Below are 25,589 nucleotides of genomic sequence, written 5' to 3' on the forward strand. Positions count from 1 at the left end.
AAGATATTTGTACACCAAATGAATGTGCCCCACAGGAAATATATCTGTCCAGTTGTCAGAGTGACTTAGAGTAAAATATGTAATCAAGAGACTAGTGGTGACTTTCCAAGGGTTGAGTAAGTTCAAGTCTGGTTATCTTCTTTTTTTTTTTTTCATTTTTTTTAATTAGGTATTTTCCTCATTTACATTTCCAATGCTATCCCAAAAGTCCCCCATACCCTCCCCCCCACTCCCCTACCCACCCACTCCCACTTTTTGGCCCTGGCATTCCCCTGTACTGGGGCATATAAAGTTTGCAAGTCCAATGGGCCTCTCTTTCCAGTGATGGCCGACTAGGCCATCTTTTGATACATATGCAGCTAGAGTCAAGAGCTCCAGGGTACTGGTTAGTTCATAATGTTGTTCCACCTATAGGGTTGCAGATCCCTTTAGCTCCTTGGGTATTTTCTCTAGCTCCTCCATTGGGGGCCCTGTGATCCATCCAATAGCTGACTGTGATTATCTTCTTTGTACATTTTCTGCATTATTAACGTTTCCTATGATGAAAATGAGTAATGTTGGTAATATAAAATGTTAATTTAAAAAAAATCTACCTTCATTCCTCAGTCAGACATAAAATTCTCCTGTCCAGTATAGCAATTAAACGCTTTCAATAACACAAGAGGTAGCACAAGAAGGCAAAGCATCAAAATTCAAAAGGCATAAAATCTCTCAAACTAATCAGAAAATCCTGTATTCTTAGTACTGGAAATTTGCAATTCTCTCTTAAAGTCACTAATTGCTCAAACATGCAAGATATAAAAAGAGCAACAGTAAGGAAAAAACGTGAGCAGCCACTCCTAAATCAATCCTGCTATCAAACTCTATTCTCATTCAGATGCTCCCATAAAAGCTTTAAAATCTCAGTGGTAAACAGCATCCTTCACTAAAGTACCCCGTCTCACTTGGTGCCAAAAGATTAATAAAAATTAAACCAAGATAATTACTTAAAAGTAGTCTCCATTGAGTGAGTCAGAGTGGGAAAAGGTTCATTCCTGTTAGTAATAATTATCTCTGGGTAAACTACTTCCTACCTATTCCCTCCTTACAGTACCGCCTTCCAAAGAGCTCTTACAGAGAAACCAATAGCCTGCTAAGGCTTATTTTGAGGTCATAATCTACTTGCCAATGTATGTCAACCTAAAATCCCTTCTTCCTATCCCTTTTTCCCCAAACCTTTTCAAGATAAAGTCTTCGTTATTCCCTCCCCCAGCTGAAGGAAAACATGAACAGTAGCAGATGGTATTAATGAAGTTTTTTGACCCAATTGCCACCATACAGAACATTCGCTATAATTATTCATTTACTTCTTAGGTCATCCCATTAACAAATATTCGAGTGCCCACCCTTCTCATGTACCATATGAGATTCTTATAAAAGTAGACAGAGACCCCTCTTCTTTAAGTATTGGTTGCATGGAAAATGGAAAAGAAGAATCAACATGCTATATTAATGAATTGCATTGTGCCTAAACAGTTGATCATTTAAACGACACGATTAAGGAATGATGGGATGAGGCAAAGTGGCTCACATGGTTAAGGTAGTTGCTGGCCAATTATGAGGGCCTACGTTAAGATATTAAACGTGTTCTCTATGTCTTGGCCCATGCTATGTGTACAATGCCAGCTCACATCCTCAACACCATGGACTACACACACACCCACTATGCATTCCTTGCTACTCTGAACTGAACTTCATGATTTTGGCCTCCACAATGGAAAAGTATCTACTACCATACCACACTAACGCTCATTAGCATGCAACCCATGCACTTCTGGCTAAAATCACTGGATTATTACATTTTTCTTTCTGTTTCTTGGAGACATCATTCATTTTCTACACTCACAATTTTTTTATGTGCCTTCACTACTTTGTAGTACATTTGGCCTTCTCATAATTACTTTTTAATCTTCTGTTATCATCTGTGACCTCCAGGTCACTTACCAAGAGCCACGGGCTATTTGGAAGCTGGGCTGACTTTATATCAATATGGATAACTATTCCAAAGTGCCGCAGACCGGCCTCAGTCACCCCCCCCCCCAATCCTCGGGAGAAATCAGGGTTCCAGTTACAGGTGGGCAGGAGTCAGCAAAAAGAGGGTGACAAACAGACACAGACACAAGGTAGTGTGGTATCTGAAATGTAATTTCTCAAAAGCGAGCACCAGTCTTATAATACAGAAGAAAAACAAGAAAGCTAGGATGTATTCCGCCAAGGTACATTGAGATGCATAATGGTTCTTTACACAAAACAAAGAAAATGCATACCTAAAAAGCTAGGGGGAGCCAGGCAGTGTTTACAACTGAGATAGGAACAGCCCTTATCTAAGATCACAGGAGCCAGGTGAATGGTCTGATACAATGCTAATCTATTGTTAAACCCACCCAGGGGTCCCTTAGTAAATACTTGATTATACTATTCCTCTGGCCCTAGTGAAAAACATGCACCAGGGGAACTCTGTTCTACTAACCCTCTCATGAATAATATTACAGTTCCTCCTAAAACCACAACCCACCTTCTTCCTAGGCCATAGTAAATTCCTGTGTTTGGGAGTGACTCCGCTATTGTTCTAATTATTTACTATGTAGACTAGCCCTGAGATTACTAGCTCTATTCAAGTAAATTTTAATGTCTGATTTCTTTCACTGTCTCCCTTACAATACTAGAGGTAATTCTGAATGTTACTGAATAGCTAACATTTTTTAAGATTTATTTGTTTGTTTGTTTGTTTATTTGTTTATTTATTTATTATATGTAAGGACACTGTAGCTGTCTTCAGATACACCAGAAGAGGGCATCAGATCTCATTACAGGTGGTTGTGAGCCACCATGTGGTTGCTGGGATTTGAACTTCAGACCTTCAGAAGAGCAGTCGGGTGCTCTTACCCACTGAGCCATCTCACCAGCCCAATAGCTAACATTCTTACTGAACTCCAAGCCCAGGGTCAGCTCAAGGACTACCTAGAACATTGGAACACTGGTGAGGAATCTAACTTAGCTATATGTCAAAAATCAATCCTTAAAGGCACTTATAATAAAACAATATTGAAAGAAAGCACACAGAATCATACCCCCAACGAAAGCAAGGACAGATTTGGAGTGTTCATTATACAGGATGCCACGGTTCCAGGAGACTAAGTTTCCGTGAGCTTTTCACCTCAGGACTGCATCCAGGTTTCTAGACCTATCACGCGAAAGTCACTTCTGGAATGGATATAGCACCAAAGCCTTGAACTGCCGAGACCTGATTCAACCTTAGCACTAGAGAAACTAACACCCTGCCCCACAAACTTAATCTCTCAGTCAGCATAGCCCACTCCCTTATCCCCCCATGTAGTGTTAAACTTCTTCAGGCTCTCAGAATACTGACCCATCTACTTCCTTCTCTTTATACAGCCATGTGGCTTTTCTCCCTTCGCTGGTGGGCTGCAGTTACCAAAGTGACTGACTCTGTGGTGCCTCTGGAGTTCTGCATCTCTCCTTCCATCCTATACTTCAGCCGCTAAGAGTTGTTGGGGGAAATCACACAACAGCACAGACTATTACCGGTTATGCACTGCCACCTAAAATGAGCCTTCCATGTTGCTCAGCAATATTTTCTCTTACTGTCTTTGTTCAATTTCTTCTCCTACTCCCTGAGCAGTTATTCCAGGGCTCTGTTGTTATCGTCAGTCCTTGCTCATTCATCGTGACCAACACAGGCTCTATCCCTTTTGGTATCACCAGATTACTTCCTATTTCAAAGAGAAAATAGAATCCTGTACACGAAAACTCCTCTCCTTCCAAATTCCTCATGCCTGAATTTAATTCGCCCAAGCCTGTAGCTACTCCTTTCTTTCTTGCTGTCTGAGAGACACAGTCATCACTGATGTTACTTAAAATTTTACCCCCATGCCCAAGTCCTGGGCCCATCATCTCTTACCTCTCTCAAGTCATGCCTTTTCATTTGATGCCATCTGTGGTCTTGGGTCCTGGGCCTTTATGTCTAATCTGGCTCTTCTCTACAGCAGGTAAGTATGTTCCCATGTGTGAAAACAAGCTAGCTTACATATACTTTGCTTCTGACGGTCTCTAAATCAGAAATGCTGTATTTTCTGCCTCTTCAAGGAATCCTTCCATTTCTTACACATGAGATTCAAGTATTTCCTTAGCTGTAGGATCACACCTACTGAATACATCACCGTATTTTGATTCCCTTTGTATTTTTGAATAACATTCTTATGTCACATGTTCCATATTGTGTATACTACAGTTTTCCCTTGCTTTGAGTGGTCCTTCTTTGTTTTAGCACTTCCATGTAGCACTCATTGTATTTCAAATTCTGTTCAAATAACATTAAACTATGAAAATATTTAAAAATATCAATGATGACAAATATTTATCCACTTGAATATTTGTATATGCTACAACATCCTTAAAGGAAAACATCTATAGTGCTGTCTCTTGGGATTTCCCTAGTACAGACTAAGTGAGAACCCTGTCCATAAGATGGGTATGTGATGAGTTCTCCAAAAACACAAATGTTGGGAAGTGAGTGGGCCTCCTAGAGTCTTCATGTCAATGTAAAATAAATCACATCCGATTTTGCTCCATAGAATGAAGGGAAATTATACCTGACATGAGTTATGGTATATGAAACTCATATTCCGTCTTATTTATGCTTCAGAGTCTCTTGGAAATGGGACAAGCTAAAGTCCTTAATATTGTTTTCTATTCAATTAAAACACTGTTCCCTCCACTGGGATAAGAGATTTCTAGTTCATCTACTGAATGCCAAATGAGGCACTTGATCTGCCTGATATGATGTAAAGATGAATCTTTAAGCCAGCTGGTGAGATACAAATGGGAAGTGTATAGGAGCTGGCACTGAGATCAACTCACAGGAATACAGGATTTTGTGCCTTAACCTGAAATCACTGTTAGCACACTGAATTGGAATGGCAGTACAGCTTCCTCAATTTTCTAGTGCTACCACACATCCATGGCTAGGAAGGTAGCAACTATAAGACAGAACGTTATATATACACCATTAAGAAAATTTAAATTCTGCCAATTAGATTATATCATCCATCAGTCATAGAGAAGTTTCAAAGCTTCTGTAAGGCAAAGAACACTGTCAATAAGACAAAAAGGCAACCAACAGATTGGGAAAAGACCTTTACCAATCCTAAATCCAATAGGGGGCTAATATCCAATGTATACAAAAAACTAAAAAGTTAGACTCCAGAAAACCAAATAACCCTATTTTTTAAAAATGGGGTACGGAGCTAAACAAAGAATTCTCAACTGAGGAATACTGAATGGCTGAGAAGCACCTAAAAAAAATGTTCAACATCCTTAATCATCGGGGAAATGCAAATCAAAACAACCCTGAGAATCCACCTCACACCAGTCAAAATGGCTAAGATCAAAAACTTGGGTGACAGCAGATGCTGGCAAGGATATGGAGAAAGAGGAACACTCCTCCATTGCTGGTGGGATTGCAAGCTGGTACAACCACTCTGGAAATCTATTTGGCGGTACCTCAGAAAACTGGACATAATACTACTGAAAGATCCATTCCTGGTCATATAACCAGAAGATACTCCAACTTATAATAAAGACACATGCTCTACTATGTTCATGGCAGCCTTATTTATAATAGCCAGAAGCTGGAAAGAACCCAGATGTCTCTCAACAGAGGAATGGATACAGTAAATGTGGTACATTTACACAATGGAGTACTACTCAGTTATTAAAAACAATGAATTTATGAAATTCTTAGACAAATGGATGTAATTTGGAGGATCTCATCCTAAGTGAGGTAAGCCAATCACAAAAGAACACACATGATATACATTCGCTGATAAGTAGAGATTAACCCAGAAGCTTGGAATACCCAAGATACAATTTGCAAACCACATGAAACTTAAGAGGAAAGAAAACCAAAGTGTGGATATTTCAATCCTTCTTAGAAGGGGGAACAAAATACCCATGAAAGGAGTTACAGAGACAAAGTGTGGAGCAGAGACTGAAGGAAAGGCCATCCAGAGACTGCCCCACCTGAGGATTCACCCCATAAACAACCACCAAACCCAGACACTTTTGTGGATGCCAACAAGAGCTTGCTGACAGGAGCCTGATAAAGCTGTCTCCTGAGAGGCTCTGCCAGTGCCTGACAAATACAGAAGTGGATGCTCACAGCCATCCATTGGACAGAGCACAGGGACCCCAATGAAGGAGCTAGAGAAAGGATCCAAGAAGCTGAAGGGGTTTGCAACCCCATAGGAGGAACAACAGTATAAACTAACCAGTAACTCCAGAGCTCCCTGGGACTAAACCACCAGAGAAAACACATGGTGGGACTCATGGCTCTAGCTGCATATGTAGCAGAGGATGGCCTAGTCAGTCATCAGTGGGAGGAGAGGCCCTTGGTACTATGAAGGTTCTATGCCCCAGTATAGGGAAATGCCAGGGCCAGGAAGCAGGAGTGGGTGGGTTGGGGAGCAGGGGGACGGGGAGGGGATTTTTGGAGGGGAACCTGGGAAAGGAGCTAACATTTGAAATGTAAATAAAGAAAATATCTAATAAAAATTTTTTTAGAAAAAGAGAAGTTTCAGTTTTAGGAATTTTAACATGCGAATCTTGGAACCAATAAATATGCTGTTTTATCTCACCCTTTAATATCCTCAAGAACAAAAAAAAAAAAAACAAAGATACTTTATCTTGTACTCTGCATCCGTCTTTATATATAGTTGAAAGTGGTTTTGTTGAATTTAAATCAAATATTTGTACACATATGTATATAAATGTATATGCATACATATATAAACAGTTCAAAGTTTTCTCATGGGCTGGAGATGACTCACTGACTGCAGAGGTCTTCCAGAGGTCTTGAGTTCAATTCCCAGCAACCACATGGTGGCTCACAACCATCTGTAATTGAATCTGATGCCCTCTTCTGGTGTGTCTGAAGACAGCTACAGTGTACTCATATACATAAAATAAATAAATAATTCATTTTTTTAATCAGATATTTTCTTTATTTACATTTCAAATGTTATCCCCTTTCCTAGTTTCCCCTCCAAAAATCCCCATCTCCTCCCCCTCCCCCCTCCCCCCTTCTCCTACTTCCCACCCACCCCCTTCCATTCCCAGTCCTGACATTCCCCTATACTGAGGCATAGAACCTTCACAGGACCTAGGGCCTCTCCTCCCACTGATAGCCAACTAGGCCTTCCTCATCTACATATATAGCTAAAAAGGGGGATGGGGGCTGGAGAGATGGCTCAGCAGTTAAGAGCACTGACTGCTCTTCCAGAGGTCCTGAGTTCAGTTCCCAGCAACCACATGGTGGCTCACAGCCATCTGTAATGGTATCTGATGTCCTCTTCCGGTGTGTCTGGCAGCTACAGTGTACTCATATAAGTAAAATAAGTAAATCCTTTAAAATATAAAAAATAAAATAAAGTTTCCTTATGAGTTCTGGACCTCTGTCAACCTATGAAGCGTCAAGGTGAATCAGCTAGCTAGTGCTGGCAGAATTGTTCTCTCTTCAGAGGTAGTTTTGAGTCCATAAGAAGACACCTCATTATTGGAAGTGCAAAGTGGCTAAACATGAAACGTTTTGACCTTCAAATGTAAATAAAGGGAACTTCATTAAACTTAACACTGAAAACTGCAATAGAATACAATAGGTCCAAGAAGGTAAGAAACTGACAATGCTTAGTATAAACTGAACCAGAGGACATTTCAGCTTCTAGCGTTTTGTTTCTGATCTTCTACAGGGATGTCTTCTGCCTGTGCTTTCAGCTCTGAGAGAAAATGAAGAACTATTTTAAGTTCACGTTCTTATGTAAGAGTCCATGATTTGCCAAAGAATGACACCTGGACACAAAGTACGTAAACGCAAAGAGGGTCTTTATTCTGTGGAAGTCCAGCGTGCTGGGGTCTCCCCATTACCAAGATAGAGAAGCAACCAAATGAGCTTGCAGGCCCGATTTAAAGCATATTAGGGAATTCTGGGGTAGGGGACCTCTATGTTAATGTGTTGGGTCCGCCTCTACGGACATTCCATGACCAGGGTGAGGGGCCTGGAAACTTGTTGGGGAGGTCTGGAAACTGTTACTGAGGAAGTAACTGGGAAAGTCTGGAAACTGCTCCTGACCTATTGTCCTTGTCTCAGGCCAGATGGTGGGGCAGCTTCTGAGGCCTGGACTTGTCTGGAATTGCCCAGTTCTTGGAAACAGAGATCTAGGCCTAGTCTCCTGAACTGCCAATTTGAAGCCTGTCGTGGAATCAGCCCGGCCATCTCACTCATATTCAAGTTGTATGGCAAACGTCATTCTCCATCCTACCTGTCTCGAAAAGGTGCGGTATATCTACACATCTACTGACAAAGTTAAAACAGCATCTTACAGGACTTGTTAGAAACATACAGCACATGCCAGATGTCCTGACAGACACTCGTACTCCCAGCACCTGGGATGCTGAGACAGGTGGATCTCAAGTTCAAGGCAAGCCCAGACAACATAGAGAGACCTTGTCTCAAATATTTTTTATTGGATATTTTGTGTATTTACATTTAAATGTTATCCCCTTTCCCAGTTTCCCCACTGCAAACCTCTTCTCCCATCTCCCCTCCTCCTGCTTCTATGAGGATGCTCCCCCTCCCACCCACCCACTCCCACCTCACCACCCTGGCATCCCCCTACGCTGGGTAATCAAGCCTTCACAGAGCCAAGGGCTTCTCCTCCCACTGATGCCCGATGAGGCCATCCTCTGCTGTATATGCAGCTGGGGCCATGGGTCTCTCCAAGAGTTCTTCCCTAGAATCTTAGACTTTTAGAGATGGGTGGAATATTCCTGATTAAAACTACTCTAGACATTTCACGTATAAGGGAACTAAAACTGAAGTATTTTCCATCAGTTGCCCAATAATTTTAGCCATCAATGAAGACTCGGTTGAACCAAAGAAAAAGCATCATAGAGCTAAGAAACAGGAAGGGGAAAGGAAGTGCTCCTCTTTTGTTACTTGTGTGCCGGGGAGGGTGCATTGCAAGGGAACAGGAAGAGCACGCAAATGGAATGTTCACAGCAACACTTGAAATCACACACAAAGAAATGCTTTAGGAAACAGGGAGGCCTGTGTCGTTATTGTTTAATAAAAACAGCTTGATATTTCAATATAAAAGCAAAAACGGCTGGGATGTGAGCAGGCGTCTCATTAAAAGCCACTTTCCCATTCTGCCTTCTAAGCCTCATCAGAATATGAAAGGAAACGGTCCTCTATTTTTCACTTAGGAACTATCAGATAGTCTATTATGGTCATCCTTGATGTATTCCAAAAGCCAAAGTATTCTAAATGCCAACTTTACCAGGTATATAGTTTCAGCATCTTTACATGCACACATTCAAATATCTATCCACATATACAAATTATTTTCACAATGTGTGTCTCAAAAACGGAATAGCTGGCGACGTGAGGCGGATTTGAGTGCTCCTTGGGAAAGCTGCTACATTTGTGTGAGTATGTAGAAGAATAACATGAGCTCGCCCTTTAAAATAAAAAATAAAATAAAATAAAATAAAAAATTAATCCCTCAGGTACAGTCCCCTTAACAGAATCAACGTAATTGCATGTGACATTGTCCTTCCCAGAACTGCAGATTCAGTGAACGCAGCAGGTCCTGATCTTGGTCTTTAACAGATGGCCTCAGCAAAATGACAGTAACAGAACCTGACATGTGTTGTTTCAGTGATCTCCTCTCCTCTCCGAGAAGTATGGAAGCCTTAGATCCCGTGTGTTCCTTCAGATTGTTATTTCTGGCACGCTCTTCTTGGCATATGTTATGATGAGCCATTCATAACAAATTAAATTTTCATTAAGGTAAAAAAAAAAAACCTTCATAATCCATAAGCCTACAGTTTGTCTCAGTCCCCAAGGTAGCTTTTTCTGTGCAGAGGGACCAGTTATACAAGTAATTGAGTGTTGAGCTGGTTTGGATTCATTTTTTAAGAATTAGCTACTTTATAAAGAGGGATAAGGGGAACAGAGGAGCCTGCAATCCCAGAAATGGAAAATGGTGGACAAGATGCCAGAAAAAAAAAAAATCTGTGGCCTCAATCTCGAAGCATTCTACAGGGACACAGCATGGCTAGTCTCCCGGGAAACACATCAAAGAAGCTAAACCACAAGACACCACTTGAATGGCACCACCTGGGCTGGATACAAAGACCAGCTGGAGCAGGCAGAAGTCCCGTACCTTTAAGGTAGTGCTTCAGAGCCGATTGTAACTGTAATTAACAGCTTCCTCTAACTGTGAGATGGAATTTTCCTGAAGGACTCGGCGGTTTTACTCACTGTCTGGCTTAGTAAAATGGGATTTCAAACAGCACAGAGCTTTCAACCCAAAGCAGCTAAATCTAGTTAAAGCAGAAACATCAATGATTTTCGGTGAGTGCACATCACAGGAACACCGCGGCACTGGAAACCACCGCTGATTGCTTCTTCCAGAAGCCAGCTGAAATGAAGTGAGGCGCAGAGCCAAGGAGGAAAGCCTGGGCTTCTCTCTTCCTGAGCCTGCACTTAGCTCCCATATAAATTTTTGCCTATGATAATGTCTTTGAGCCTACTTAGTAGCTGGTAAACTACTCATTTTTCAGTTCACACTTGGAAATATTGGCTAACAGTGGGGAGAGAAATCAGACCGTTGACCTTGTCTCACCCTGAGCAAAACTTTTAGTTTGCTGATACTTCAATCTCTTCCGTATGAGAGAGGGGTTCTTTCCCCGCGAGCTACGGGCTGCAAGTGGGCTTCATTAGACTCTTTTCAATATTCTCCTTCTCTTGAAAATTGAGTTTAGCCATTCACAAAGAGAATATAATAATGTGTAAGCTGAAGTCCAGGATCGCGTGGGGATAAACAGATTTGATGTTGAATGCCTTGTTATAATGAGTGAAAAAGAATTACCTTTGCTTACAAAATAAACAATCTCCATGCTTCCCAGGAGGTTTCAAGTAGGGAGCAAAAGAGAAAAGAAAGGTAAAATATAAAAATCAACAGGCAAACAAAACAAGTCACGTGACTGCAACTGCAACCGGGTCTTTGTCAAGCATTTTCTCTGTGTGAGCACTTACTGGAATGGAGATTAAAAGAGCCAGTGAAGGGGTTAATAGCAAGTAACCTTCACTTCATGGATGAGCAGCAGGGAAACATAACCAGAAAGGGAAATATCAAGAAATTGACGTGCATAAAATTCAGTACTTCCTGGATAGCATCAAAACAAAACAAAACAACTTATAGAAATGTCAGATGTGAAGCAGAAGGAGACAAAAGTGTCGGAGCACCTTAGAGAGACAGGTGGGACAGAAAGGCCAGCCGATTAAGCAGGGGCTTGGAATCGTGGCACGCTTTGAGAAAGCATCCCCAAAATTGTGCAAGAAGCCCTTGTCTTCATGGTTTAAATCCTTCGGGAGCGGTCCAGCTCTCTCCCACAAGGTCCAAAATGGCATTGGCTTTTGTCAAAGTCCAAGTTAAGGAGAGTGGATATGGAGCTTCGGGGTGGCTTCACTGGGCACAGAGCTTGCAGTGCAAGCCTGGTGACCTCGGTTGGACCCCAGCAACTCAGGGAAAGGAAGCAAACGAGAACAGATTCCAACCGTCATCCTGCAGCCTACTCTTGTGCCACAAACACCTACAGCGCACGCCCACAGAGAAGCAATAACAATTAACTTAAGCCAAAGTAAAGTAGTTCCTAGCAAATTTTTGGTTTATTCCCTTGAAAAGGCATATGGAAAGGATGGTTTAAAAAAAATGACCCCCAAATGTTCAATTTTATGTTACATGCAGTTTTAAGAACAAAGAAATGTAAATAAAGAAAATATCTAATAAAAAAGAACAAAGCAAATCAGCTGTGTTTAAAAAATAATAATTCTTCTTTCTTGAATTATATCTGAGTAAGACATTCTGGTGTGATTTCTAAGACACTGAAGGTTGTAGCAATGTTAAATTGAGAACAAAACAGGTTTAAAAAAAAAACACTTTTGGACTGGATAAAAGGGAAGTACTAGGAGATACGTAAAATCAGAATTTGGACAGACTATGTTTTACTCTTAGTGTGTGTGTGATACACACGTGTGTGTAAAAGTATGCTCATTTCTGTGTGAAGAGATTGACTTGGGCCCCATCCTCTATCTCTCTGTATCTTTCCAGGGGTCTGGGGATCCGAACTCAGAAAAGTCACAATCGCCACTCAAGCACTTTACCCACCAAGTCCCTTCCCTAGACCCCAGAACCTATTTTCTAACCACAGTGCAAGGAAGGCAATTAAAAAAAATCAGAACTTCTTAGATACCTAAAAATGTCTACTAAAAAAAAAAAATTGGGTCACAAAGCAAATGAGCAATATAGTAGACTATTGGACAGAACCAATGAAAGAACTAGAAATAGCTATCTGGAGGAGCCAAAATAGGATGCTGCCAGTTTAAAGGAAATAATCAACGACCTCTGGTGTGAGAAAGCTGAGAAGCAGTTGAAATGCCTTCTGAATGTCCCCTCACCTCTTCACCATCTCAGTAGACAGCACCATCTGCGCGGCTGTGTCAACCCCAAGTCCCCACGGCATCCTCGGTCATTCCCTTTCCTTGCAGATTCTAACTTCAAAATTTACATCTTGCTACATGTCACCCCCGCATCCTGAGGCCATCTTCTCACCAACACCTTACCCTCTAAGACTATGTAGACAGAAAGCCACATGAGGTGGGCTGTGCCTCTGATTCCAGTGTTTGGAAGACTGAGGCAAGAGAATAGGCCAAAAATGCAAAGGCCTTGGGACTTATTTAACTCTCCCCGGGTTATTTCAAAAGTTTTTGCTGTTTGGTTTCTCTGTTTGTTTTATTCTTCTCTCATCCTGATGACAGTTCTCCCTCCTCTCTCCAGTCCTCCAAGCTCCTTCCCCCAACTCCCCTCTCCCGCATATTCACTCCTCCTCTGTTCCCCTTTAAGAAGAAAAAGAAGAGCTGGCTTCTCAGGGATATCAACTGAACACGGATGGACAAGTAATAATAAGACTAGGCACAAACCTTCAAACTCGGTAGGAGGCATTAATAACATTTGAAAAAAACAAATTATATTTTAAATTTATGTTAATATATAATTATTTATTATATATTTATATATTGTGTATTAATAATTGTATATCAATAAATATGCAAAATATAGATTTTGTATTAAAATTTAAATTTCTGAATTTTCCTGAAATTTTTAAAATAGTCAACACCGGAGCTTTGTTTCCATGTGGTAAGCCACACTGAGTGGTCTCCATTTCCTCCTCTTTCTTCCAGAACTGAGTGTTGCAACCAAAAGTTTTGGGTGCTTTTCTTCCCAGCTTCATTAAAATATAATTGACAAGGCGTTTCATACAATTATAGTATATGACATGAGGCTTTGATACATGTGTTAAACATAAAAATGACTAAATCAAGCTCATTAACTTACCTGCCACCTTGATTTGTTCAAAATTTTAACAGACCACTTAAAGCCTACTCTTTTTCTAATATAGATATCCAGAATTGATCCTGTGTGGCTGAAACGCTGTACATTTTGACCGACTTCTCTCCAGCATCTCTGTCAATCATCCTTCAGCCTCGGGTGCATGGTCTCCTTTCTTTCCATGTCACATCGTGAATATGTTTCTAAATTTAAGTTTATTTCACTACAGGAAAAAATAAAACTTGGACGGAAATGGCCACATTTTCCCTACCCCCTGGGACATTTGGCTTATACTGTATCCTCCAAGCTGTCTTGGAATGAACAGCATCTTTGATTTCCCATAATGCACTACACAGGTGCTTCAGAGCTGCTAGATGCTCAGCGACGTTTGACTACTTGGTATTGTACAGAAAAGGAAAACTTTTTTGATGATTAAAAAAAAATTTTTTTTTTTTGCTTTTCATCTTGATTTATCAATGCGAGAGATGAATGAAAGGGAGAGGTGGATAGAGAAGAGAAGAAAGGAGGGGAAAAGGGAGAACAAAGAGGGAGGGGAGGAGGAGGAAGAGAAGAAGCAGGAAGCAAATGAACCTTTGTGAAGTGCTGTCCCACATCTGAAACTGTGTTTGGCACAATGGGACACCAAAACTGAATGTAGAAAATGAAGACTCCTTTAAAGGCTGAAAATTGAGTCACAGAAAATATAAGACAATTAGAGAATAATGTCTCTACAAGGCTAATTCAAGACTGTACAAGCCAGGTTTATAAGATGAAGGAAAAGTCGCAGTTAGTAACGGTGACTGAAACAGCAGCACCCCCAGGTATACAGACATTCTAAACCCAAAGTACAGCATGGACAGGAAGGAGACGAGAGTAGAGCCTATAACTCGACACATGACAATAGCCGTCTGCCGGCTAGCGGGAAGGTAGCATGCAATATAACAATGAACTTTTCTCTGTGTATCGTACACACGTGTGCTCATAGCATACACATGCATGATCACTAGCATGGCTGCTAGTGGGTGCTAGCAAAGTGATCTACCATCCACAAAGACTTCGAGCTCCTGACAAATGGAGACCATATTATCCGTGACTCCCCCAAATCACTTAACGCATCTTCAAAACTCTCCCCTACACAGGAAGCAGAAAGAAGGGTGTCCCAACAACACATTGTCTCTAGAGAGAATGCTCGGTGAAGTAGCTGTTAAGACTCTCAAGACAAAAATTACATGTCTCCTTACGCTCCATACGGTAAGTAGATGAAGAGCTTTTTATCTGGGTTTCAGACAGGATGAATAAAGGTGTTAAATGATTTGCCCGTGCCTTGTTTCTGGCTAAATTTCAGGTACCTCTCTATAATTATTCAGCTTTTCAGGTGGCATTGGAAATGTCTCCCCCAGCCCTAGCATATCGCTCCCATTGTCTTCTCCACTCCTACTGTGGGGCTAATCGTACCCTGATAGCAGGCTACAAGGGTGTCATTAGCCCTCCCTGATTCTATCGGCTCGTCTCTTGCCAATGAAGAGCTTCAAAATAGTTGGCTAGAACTTTCCTATTTGATTTTTTTTTTTTTGGCTTTTTTTTTTTTTAACTTTAGCCTGCTCCAGTTTTCCTTCACTAAAGCTACCCATTGGAAAGACATTGAAATCATAGATTCTCTGATGGTCAGTCAATCCCTGTGTGATGGGGTAACCTTCACTGCCAACTTGAGTGAATTTGGAATCACCTCGAAGTCACATCCAGAGAACTTTAATAAGAAAGACCCACCATGAGTGTGGGTAGCAACCATCCCAAGAGGGCTTGAAGTAAAGGTAGATAGGGAGAATTTGGGGGCTCGGGGGACTTAACCATCACCATTAATTGCCCTTCTTCTGACTGAACACAATCTTGCTGCTATGCCTACCTGCTAGATTGGACTACACCCCACATCTTGACCCATGAACCAAAAATAAATCCTTCCCTTAAATTACTTCTGTCAGATAGTTTGCCCAAGCAATGAAAAAAAAAAGTACATAAATAAAAGTACAGGTATTTATGTTTTGTTAGAATAAACCTACAAGTCGAGAAAGGTGAATCTGATAGCCAACTCTATCCTAACTTGCTATTTAATCACGGGTTTGCACTCCGAACAGATCTGGATGAAAATACTGCAGGTGCTGTCTAACACCGAAGAAGTTTCTTAACATCTCCGATCCACCTGTAAATAAAAATAAAACTGTGTAACTCACTGGGTATTATGGGGATCAGGTGGATTAGCGTGGGGAAAGCAATTACCGGAGCTTCACGCAGGTAATATTCAGCCAGCTTCCTGTTCTGTATACTGGAAGAACTGAATGAGACGACTTTTAAGGTCCTCTTCCATACTAACATTTTATGGGTGTTTTTTTGGTATTTTTTTACCTGGGCACTGCAAGTCACACTTCAGCCTAGTTCCCTGGTCGTCTCTCTGGCCTCCAAGTTCCATAGCTATAAATACCCCACGCCCACCTGTAGACTCAAAATAGCTTCAGGCTCAGAGATTCTTTCCACCAAACTTCCACATTGTAGACCATTTGTAAGAACTCAGGGGCTGCCTGATTTCCTGCCTTGTCCTAATTCCTCTGGAGCTGAATTTCATTTCCTCCTATTCCACTCGTGATGTGCAGGTCAGGCCCTATTACAGGAGCATCATCAGAGCTACCTGCTAGGAGCCCTCTTCACACCAACCACCTGCCTGCTTGGCCACTCACTGCCTGCCTGCTGCCAGCCCACGAGCCCGAACCAACCAGCCAGGACATCTGCTACAGATCAGTGCCAAGCTCTCGGATCCCATCTACCCCCCTGCTGGCCGGCCTCACGGTGCTCTTGTGTGACAGCGCAGCCCCGCTCTCTCTGCCCAGCCAAGCCTAGCCCACTCGAGGGTCCTTAGCTATTAGCCTGAACCTTAGTCTGTCACAGACATGGCAGTGGATCTTAACAGGAGGATACAATTTTGCTTTTCTGATTTCTGAAAAGAGTGCATATTCCCACTTGAGATAAATTATCTTTATCTCCTCCGTGCCTAGTCTATTTTGTAGCCTGTTTCTTTTATTACCTAATTTGTTCCTTTCATTGCGCACATTTTTTAAAATAAAATGAATACAGAAAGTATGTAAATATGACTCCATTAGCACCCATGTCACAACAACTCTCCTCATTACTTCCTGCCCGGTGGAAAGAGAGCTCTGGTGTCTCGTTGTCTCTTAGAAGTCTCCAGCCCCACTGCTAACCACCTCTCTGTCCGCCATTACTCCTTTAAAGGCCTTCTTCCCAACACAGTCACACTGAGGCTGCAATAGAGGAACTTAGGAGGGGGACACAACTTTCTGTCCATCGCAGCTGTATACACCAACATCAGGACCTGGGTTTTGTGATTCTTTATACAAGCTAGTGTTTTTCTCAGAGTGTCTCGTTCACTCTGCCCACATCTACCAGGTGTGCCTACTGCTATGCACTACTTTCTATGCTCAAGAGACAGGTCCCACTGCACAACACTGGGCCCCCAACAATGGGTAGGGATCTTGAGAGCCCACCCCTCCCTAAGGCACTAGAGAGGCTGGGGGAGGGGAAGTCTTATTCCTTAAAGGTATAACCACTAGGAAGTTTCTTTTGCCCAAGATGTAACTATACACACACACACACACACACACACACACACACACACACACAAAATCATGCTCAGGCAAGTAACCTTAGTTAAACACAGCAGGACACACACACACACAAAGACAGAAATGTGGGAAGGGATTTGTTGGAAAGAAGGGATAACTGAGAATTGGGAAAGAGAAGACAGTGGAGAGGCCGTGTGACGACATGTGGGAAATTGTGAAAGAATAAAGAATACATTTTTTAATGATTATGTGTAAAAGCAGGAAGAAACAGCTTCCACAAGAAAATGCTGAAGAATAAATCCTCCTACCGATTAAAATTCCCCCAGAGGCTTCCTGTTATTCTTAAGGTTCTATTCAATTTCTCTTCTCCACAGTTAACAGACTCTTCACTCATCCTAGTTCCTTTACCCACCCTCACCTTCTACCAGCAGCTCCTTGCTCACCGCATTCCAGGTCTATCTACCCCTCCACCAAGCTAAGCATCCCCCACTCTAGGACGTGACACTGACCCTTCTCTTGATGGGGGATGCTCTTCACAGGTCCTTGCATGTTCACTTCCTTCTGTAGATTGAGTCCTGCAAGAAATACTTCGTCTGCACCCCAACCACACTGCGCTCCTTCCTAATCAACCCTCACAAAACAGAGACTTGTCATTTTCTTTATAGTGGCATTCCAATTTGTTTTACTTTCTCCTGTTTAATTTTTTTTGAATCGCCAGCCTGTATTATTAGGATACCAAGACACATGCTAAGAATAAAGACCTTGTCATTCCATCTCTTTATCCCCAGAACTGAGACATTGACTGGCACAGAAGGAAGGATACCAGCTTCCACTGCAGGAGTATATGAGTCAGGCTTTAGTAAATGGAAGAACCTAGATTCTAAGCCATCCACTTGTGCTTCAAAGCCTACAAAGTAATATCTGAAATAACAGATTCCAAAGCTACAGGGGAAAGTTATGTACAAGGTAACAGGTATGACTACCGTTTATGGGGGTGGGGTTTCTTTAAACTGTATGTGCTGCCAAGGGCTGGCTACTCATTGCCTGTTTCATTCTCAAAACCACCCTTGAAAGCAGCGCCTGCTGTCCTTGCTCTATGCTGAGGCCATTGAAGCCCAAATGATAGTTTATCCATATCACACACTGATCTAAGGTGGAACTGAGACCTGTTTATAGATTTTTGAGATACCACACTTTGACCAGTTTTTTTAAATGCTCATTTTCTTCTGCTTTATTTTTTTAAGACAGATTTTATTTTCTTTTGCTTTTCGTACTTCTATTATATATTGCATCCTGATCACAATTTCCCCTCTCTCCCCACAGAATCAACTGACGGGGATTCATGGGGGCTCACAGAGATCAGAGAGTCTGTACTGGGTCGGATCTAGGTCCTCTGCATATATGTTATGGCTGAGTAGCTCGATCTTGGAAAATCCTAACAGTGGCAACAGGGGCTGTCCCTGATACTTTTACCTACTTGTGGGACCCTTATCCCTCCTAGTGGCTTGTTCTATCCAGCCTTGTGCCTAGTCTTTAAAAAAAATGCTCATTTTTAAAATAATGTATCACATACATATATATACATATATACACATATATGTATATATATATATTCAACTTTTTATATATATTCAATTTATATATATATATTCAACTTTATATATGTGTGTATATATATTCAACTTTATATTTTAAAAAAGTAAACACATGGACATTTTATCCTCGAATTACTCTTACTCTCTTCTCATTCTTTATTCCTACCTAGGAAACAAGATGTTACTTGATGACGAGATTTTTTTTTCCCTGCATTGAATCTAACATGTGATATAGAAGGGTGGCCTTGCTGGAGAGGAGTGATGGATGGCAGATGTCTGGGACCAATTCATCGCCTTTTGAATGAAGTAGCAAGGCTGTCTTTGAAGAGACATTGTCCCAAACTACTAAGTAATCTTCCAGAGTGTGAGTCTTAGTGATTATTAACGCTCACAGCCACGTGGTCAGAGAGTAGCGCTGACGGGAATCCACCTTCATACCTCCTCAAGCTCCAGATATTTTTCCCAGTTTTCTCCCGAGACAGATAACCTGGATATTTAGGATACCTCCACTCTTTTAAACATCTCCGGATATCAAAACCGACCTAGACCTGAGAGACATTCATGCCAGCTAAAGACCCCTGACTATTTCTTCTCTGACTGGGCTATTTCCAGGAAGCCTGGGAATCCAGCTTCCAACAGAACCTAACAAGCCATTAGCTCTTCGATAAAGGATTCTACTGAAGAAGGAAAAGAGCAAAACAAACAAAAAAAAAATATACAGAATTGAAACGACGACCTACCTAAGCAACCCAGAGATGATATGAAAACTAGTTAGTATAAGACTCTAAACCGGCTAGAAATCCTGAATGATCCCAAATAACACTCTGAAGCCAATGAATGAAGGACAGACTAAAGAGAGGACATTAAAGTGTCCCACTGCTGGGGAGCGGTGGTGCATGTCTTTAATCTCAGCATTTAGGAGACAGAGACAGGCAGAGCTCCGAGTTTGAGGCCTGCCTGGTCTACTAGGCTAGCTCCAGGATGCCCAGGACTACCCAGAGAAACTCTGCCCCAAAAAACATACAAACAAACAGAAAGAGGATTTCACCATCACAGCAGCAATACCATCACTTCCTGCAGATGCAGCGCTTTGCAGCAGTATGCCTAGATGCATGAAGGGCCAAAAACAGCACGAGGGGCCAAGGGTGGGAGGACTTTTCTTTACATACTCAAGTTTTACAAAACCAAAGCTAACTTTCCACATGCTTTCCTGGGCTTTTTGTCTTAGAACTTCTGGCAGGGAACAGGATCAAATTCAATAATGAGAAAGCTCTTTGGTTTCTCTGGAATTGATCTACAACCTAAATCCAGATATCTTCTTATTCTACATCCAAATATACTTCTCATTCTTCTTTAATATATAACCCACACCAAAAATCCACCTCCATCAAAGACAAGAGGAAGTGTGAGTGTTACAGCTCTGGAGGGAACGGTAACCTGACCGTTGGGAGCCAGGGAATAGCACAACATTATACTATACAACAAACATCACACAAGAGATTTATTGAGGGAAAAGAAACCAGGAGAGTGGCTGCCTCTGCTCTGGTGAGAAGCAGCAGAGACCTGAGCAGAAAGCAGGGCTTATATAAAATTTCTTAGTGGGTAGAGTTTTCCAGGGTGGTGCCTTCCAAAGTGGCACTTTCCAGGGTGGGGACTGGTGGGATTTCAGGTTCAGAGCCAGGGCTTTTTATTCTATAGGGCAGTTAGTATGCTCTGTAGTTGGGGATCCTCAGAGAAGGGGCCTGGCCTCTCAACTCCAGAACATTATTATCATATAGGACATTATTATCATATAGGACATTATTATCATATAGGACATTATTATCATATAGGAACACAATTATTTGTCTTGTTGCCAGCTTTATCCTCTTCTACTGAGAGAAGACAGAAGCTGGATAGCTAGTTTAGATTTTATGTAAATGTTTAGTTTTTAATGTTGGCTCTGTTTAAAAAAATATTGTGTAGTTCAAACTGAATATAAGTGTCAAGCAGTCATTTAAAAAAAAAAAGTAGTCTATCAGTTTGTATTCACTCTGTGAGAACTGTATAAAGTTCTGTGGAAATGATCGGGGCTATTGAAACCTCGAAGTCCACCCCCAGTGATATACCTTCCTCAACAAGACCATACTTCTCGTAACCCTTGCCAAACACTACCACTAACCAGAGAAGACATATTTAAACATATAAGCCTACGGGGACCATTATCACTCAAAGCATCACAGAAGAGGATGTGTCAGAATTGGGAAAGTGATGGGTAAGCCAAGAGGAGTTTATGCTGTGAGAAGGCCAGGAACCGACACATTCCGTGGGCACGAACACTCTTCACACATTTAATAGCCAAAGGAAGTGAATCTACACCTTATGGTTGGCTGGCTTCATGCACTCACATTACCAGCGCGGTCCCTGAAGGCATTTGTATTTCTATTACTTGGTCAAGACTGTCAACCCTGTGGAAAAAGAGATGCTTTGCTGGTAATGTCTGTGGCCACGACCCCCGTGCTTACATCAATGCCTGGTGCAAAGTCAGTCTTCAGTAAACGCTTGTCAAGTCAACACACTTTGTCAAATAAAATCAGTAAGGGATAGTGCCATGTGGAAGCATCTTCAGATGCCTGGTGGCTTGTACTGTAAAAGCAAAGTAACTCTGAAAGCAAAGTCGTCATTTACCACCTAGGAAACGTAAAACAGATCAACAAAGGGAACTTCGGAGTCTTTCTGCTTATCAAACCCCTGACCCCCATCATAAGCGAGTTTAGCGGGTGTCAGCAGACATTTTCTGCAAAGGAACAAATGGCAGATGTTTCAGGTTTTTCATGACACACAGCATCTCTGTCAAAACTCTTCACTGCTGTTATTTAGCACAAAAGGAGTCACAGATTTCCTATTGGAAAGAATATGAACAAGGTTGTGTTCCAGTAAGACATTATTTGGCAGTAAAGCCATATTGCTTCAAAGAACAGAGTTTGTTGATCATAATTCTAGAACATAGGAACTTATAGTTTGGTGAAGTTATATGACTATATATATATTCATACATGCACATATATATATATGTATATATACAGGTATATAAATATATGTGTATATAAATACATATATATACACATTATATATGGAGAGAGTGAGGTGAGGGGACTCTAAGCAATAGAAAATGACATATTTAATTGCAAGAAAATATGTCAGAAATGAAACAACTTTGTCTTTTGTGATTTCTGTTGTGGGGGAAAAAAATCCTACTAATGAAAATTCATACATGGGCCACAAAACAGAATAGAAATTACTAAGATTCTATTGATATCCATTTGCCATGACTCACTGATGTTAGTGACTAAGTAAGGTGACTGACATTACAGAAGGACGTCAAAGGAGCTGCAGCAGAAACCCCATCCTGTGTTCTTCACTCTGCCTCCAATGTTGAAACTAGATGCTGAAAAATGAAAGTACACCCTCCTGCTCCTGCCATTGTTCCTCCTTGCTCCCAGATAGCCACCAGGAGGTCTTACATGTTTCCAGAAAAGTTCGTATGGCAAAAATTTGGAGGATAAGCCTTCCCTATTGTTTGGAAATGGAATAGGATGTGGAAGATTGACCACAATTGAGCTCCACAAATGGAAGCAATAGGGGGCCGGGGCATGAAAGGAATACTTACCCAGGTATCCAGCCCTACAGCAATCCAAGCTACAGTCTCTACAGAAGGCAGTGGAGTGTCTTCCCTACAGAAATGGAAGAAATGGAGAGCTTGAGCCATATAAACTGACAACATGGGACCCGCCTCCTCAGCCCATCCCTCCAGCACTGACACCTATGCCCAACACAGACATCGACACAATGCCAGCCTTTACTGAAATTGAATTCCCAGCCAGTATAATAAGACCAAGGATTCAACCAGATTAAATTTGGTTTCAAGAAGAGAAAGAGACGTCTTACACCTAAGTGTTGGGGTGGGATAAAGCCTCCTGCAGCTGTAGCACTTTCTAATGAGTCATTTTCATTTTATATAGTTCAGTCACATCTCTCATTAAATGCAAAGTAGAATCACTTGTTCTCAGCCTCCTCCATTCCCAGCTCATGAGCTACAAAGTGTCAGACAGTTCCCAGCATTCTGCCTCTGTCCTGGGAAGGAGATACTATTATTGCCCACTTACTGCTGATCGGGAAACTAGGGATTGCATAATTTCCTAAGAATCAGGACCACAAGCCAGCCAGTGTGACTATCAAGTATGAGACTAGGACTATGGTCTTCACCCACTCCTTCCTCTCTGCATCTTCGAGCTGCATGGGACCCTCCCACCTCCACACAAGGAACATCTAAATGACGAGGACGTCCCATTGGCCCGCCATGTCCTGCTGTAGCCATAGATAGCAGATGGGAAAACTACACATGAAAATGAAACAAGTTTCTGTGAATAGATGCTGATTAACTGAATGTTTTTCGTGACATTCTCCAAAAGCAGAAATGTAAAGCTTCTTCCTACAATATTGCCTATTCCAGGGGTTTTAAGATGCATTGTAGAGGTACGTTGGGATCTAACCAACCGCTCATGGATAAAGAAAATCTTGGCACCTTTCTCATTAAAGTCAGCTGTGCCTTTATAGAAAAAAAAATCCCACCTGCAGACAAGAGGATACAGCTCAGCCCCCACCCCACCCCACCCCCCAAAAAAAGGAACACAGGGAAAGACTGAACCAACGGTGACAGGTGAGAAAGGGCACGCTTGGCTCGTTGTTTGTGATGTGCACACAGTCTTTCCTCCAGACCCCAAGAGGAAGATCCCAGTTTGTCTGATATGAAGAGCTAAGCAGGTTAGAAAGTTGTAAAGAAGAACGAAGATCTGATTAAAATCCCTCGGCATATTCTCAATCTAATCTCCTTCTTCTCCGCCACCTGATTTCAGCAATTACGTTTCTCTCTTAAATGCCTCTTCTTGTTCATAACTTTGATGATTCTCACATGGGCTGTAGACTGTTTACTCTAATTGTGCTCTTATTAGCATTCTCCATTTTAAATGACTATGAATAAGACTCTGACCTTCTGAAGTGAATGACTGCTTGCTGTATTTCCTCCAGGAAAAATTAACCTTGGAAATATTGCCGATTATAGCCAGGACAGCATGTCCATTCATTTTTCTTCCAATTTGTTTAAGGTGGAATCTCAAACTCATTGTCTATAAGTTAAATGGGGACAAATGTCCACTGGGCTCCGTGGACTTTCATGTACCAAAAGATCCCAGCAACAAGGGGCAAAGGTTTCTGTAAAAGAATACTTAACGCACAGGAGAGCACTCATGAGCCATGCCTAGTTGAGGAGGTACCAACAGTTGATGGCATCTCAAAGAGGCAGAGACAATCTTCTTGGTCATCACCCCTGGAAGGTCCACCGTGGTCCAATAGATGGCCCCACACCCAACCGCATCTGGGCAGTACAAACTGGAATCAGTGGACTATATTGGTAGAGGCAGAGGCAGACAGATATTTGTGAGTTCAAAGCCAGCCTGATCTACACAGTGAGTTTCAGGGCAGCTATGTAGAGAGACCTTATCTGAGAGAGAGAAAGAGAGAGAGAGAGAGAGAGAGAGAGAGAGAGAGGGGGAGAGAGAGAGAGAGAGAGAGAGAGAGAGAGAGAGAGAATAAAGTTGGCAGGGAAAAGGGTGATGGATATGAGAAAACAGGAATAGGAAAGGGTAGTGTATATGCTCACTATACCTTTTATGCATGTATGAAACTCTCAACAAATTTATTAGAAGATTACATATTTTTGAAATTTTAAAAAAGAGAATGCTGGAAAGTGCTGACTTCACTCTCATAGGCCTTCTTATTTGTTGCTTTTATTTTAGTAAAGAGAGCAAATACCAAATGTAAATTATTTTTCTTAATACATGCCAGGCATTGAAATGATACCATTTACATTCAGGGTTCTTTTTTTTTTTCTTCACATAAAAGAAACTACCATTTGATCATGTCATGGGGATGAAAATGAGATTGCACACTGCAACCAGAAAGGGGAAGAAAAACTGTCCTCCTTTGGGAAGTGGAACATGAAGTAGGAGGATAACGAGGATTTCTTTTTCCCTAACCAGACTGAAGATTAAAATATGAATTTAAAATCATTTAAATATGAATGGAAACAATCAAAGATCAAAAGAGCTATTTGTAAAGTCTTGGAAACCCTAACCCAATACATCCCCTGTGCCTTTGCAAAAGTGTCTGATAAGTGGTGTGTCAGTGCCACACGATAAGTCTATACATTTTATTGATAATGGTCTTCAGCCCGACGTATGGAAGGAAACATAATAGTTGCAGAGAATTGCAGCAATATATTTAGCTCCTTTAAACTTCTGCTTCAATCGCCTTTCATAAAGTAATAGAAATGAAGGGAACTTTGTAAGTTATGCAAAGGCAACTAAACTTATTGATATATGCTGGAAGACCCAAACCAAATTCCCTCCATCCAAGCACATATAATTCCTAATGCAGGCCAGCCTCCATCTTTCTGGATGAAAGGCTGCCCCACCCCCACCCCTGCCATTAGAGCTGAGGAAGAACGACTAGCTCTGATCGTGTGTTGCTATCGGTAAAAGCACAGCAATATGCCCACCTAGCTCTCACATATGAAAGAAGAGAAAAATAAAAACTAATAATCACCGGCTTCCCGACGCTGACTTTTTATATCTTTTACAGAGCTCCATGAATCTTCCAAAATTAATGACAATGGCTAAGCTTCCTCGAAGATTTTTGCAGGAGGCTGCCAGCCTGTTTCTGCAGAGGAAAGCGATTTGCTGTGCCCTTGGTGGAGAGAAAGGGGAGGGCTCAGGAAAATAAACTAGGTAGAAAATAAAATTATAAAGCTGACGAAA

The sequence above is a fragment of the Mus musculus genome, chromosome 10 (genome assembly GCF_000001635.26).
Source record: "Mus musculus strain C57BL/6J chromosome 10, GRCm38.p6 C57BL/6J".
Classification (NCBI taxonomy): Eukaryota; Metazoa; Chordata; class Mammalia; order Rodentia; family Muridae; genus Mus; species Mus musculus.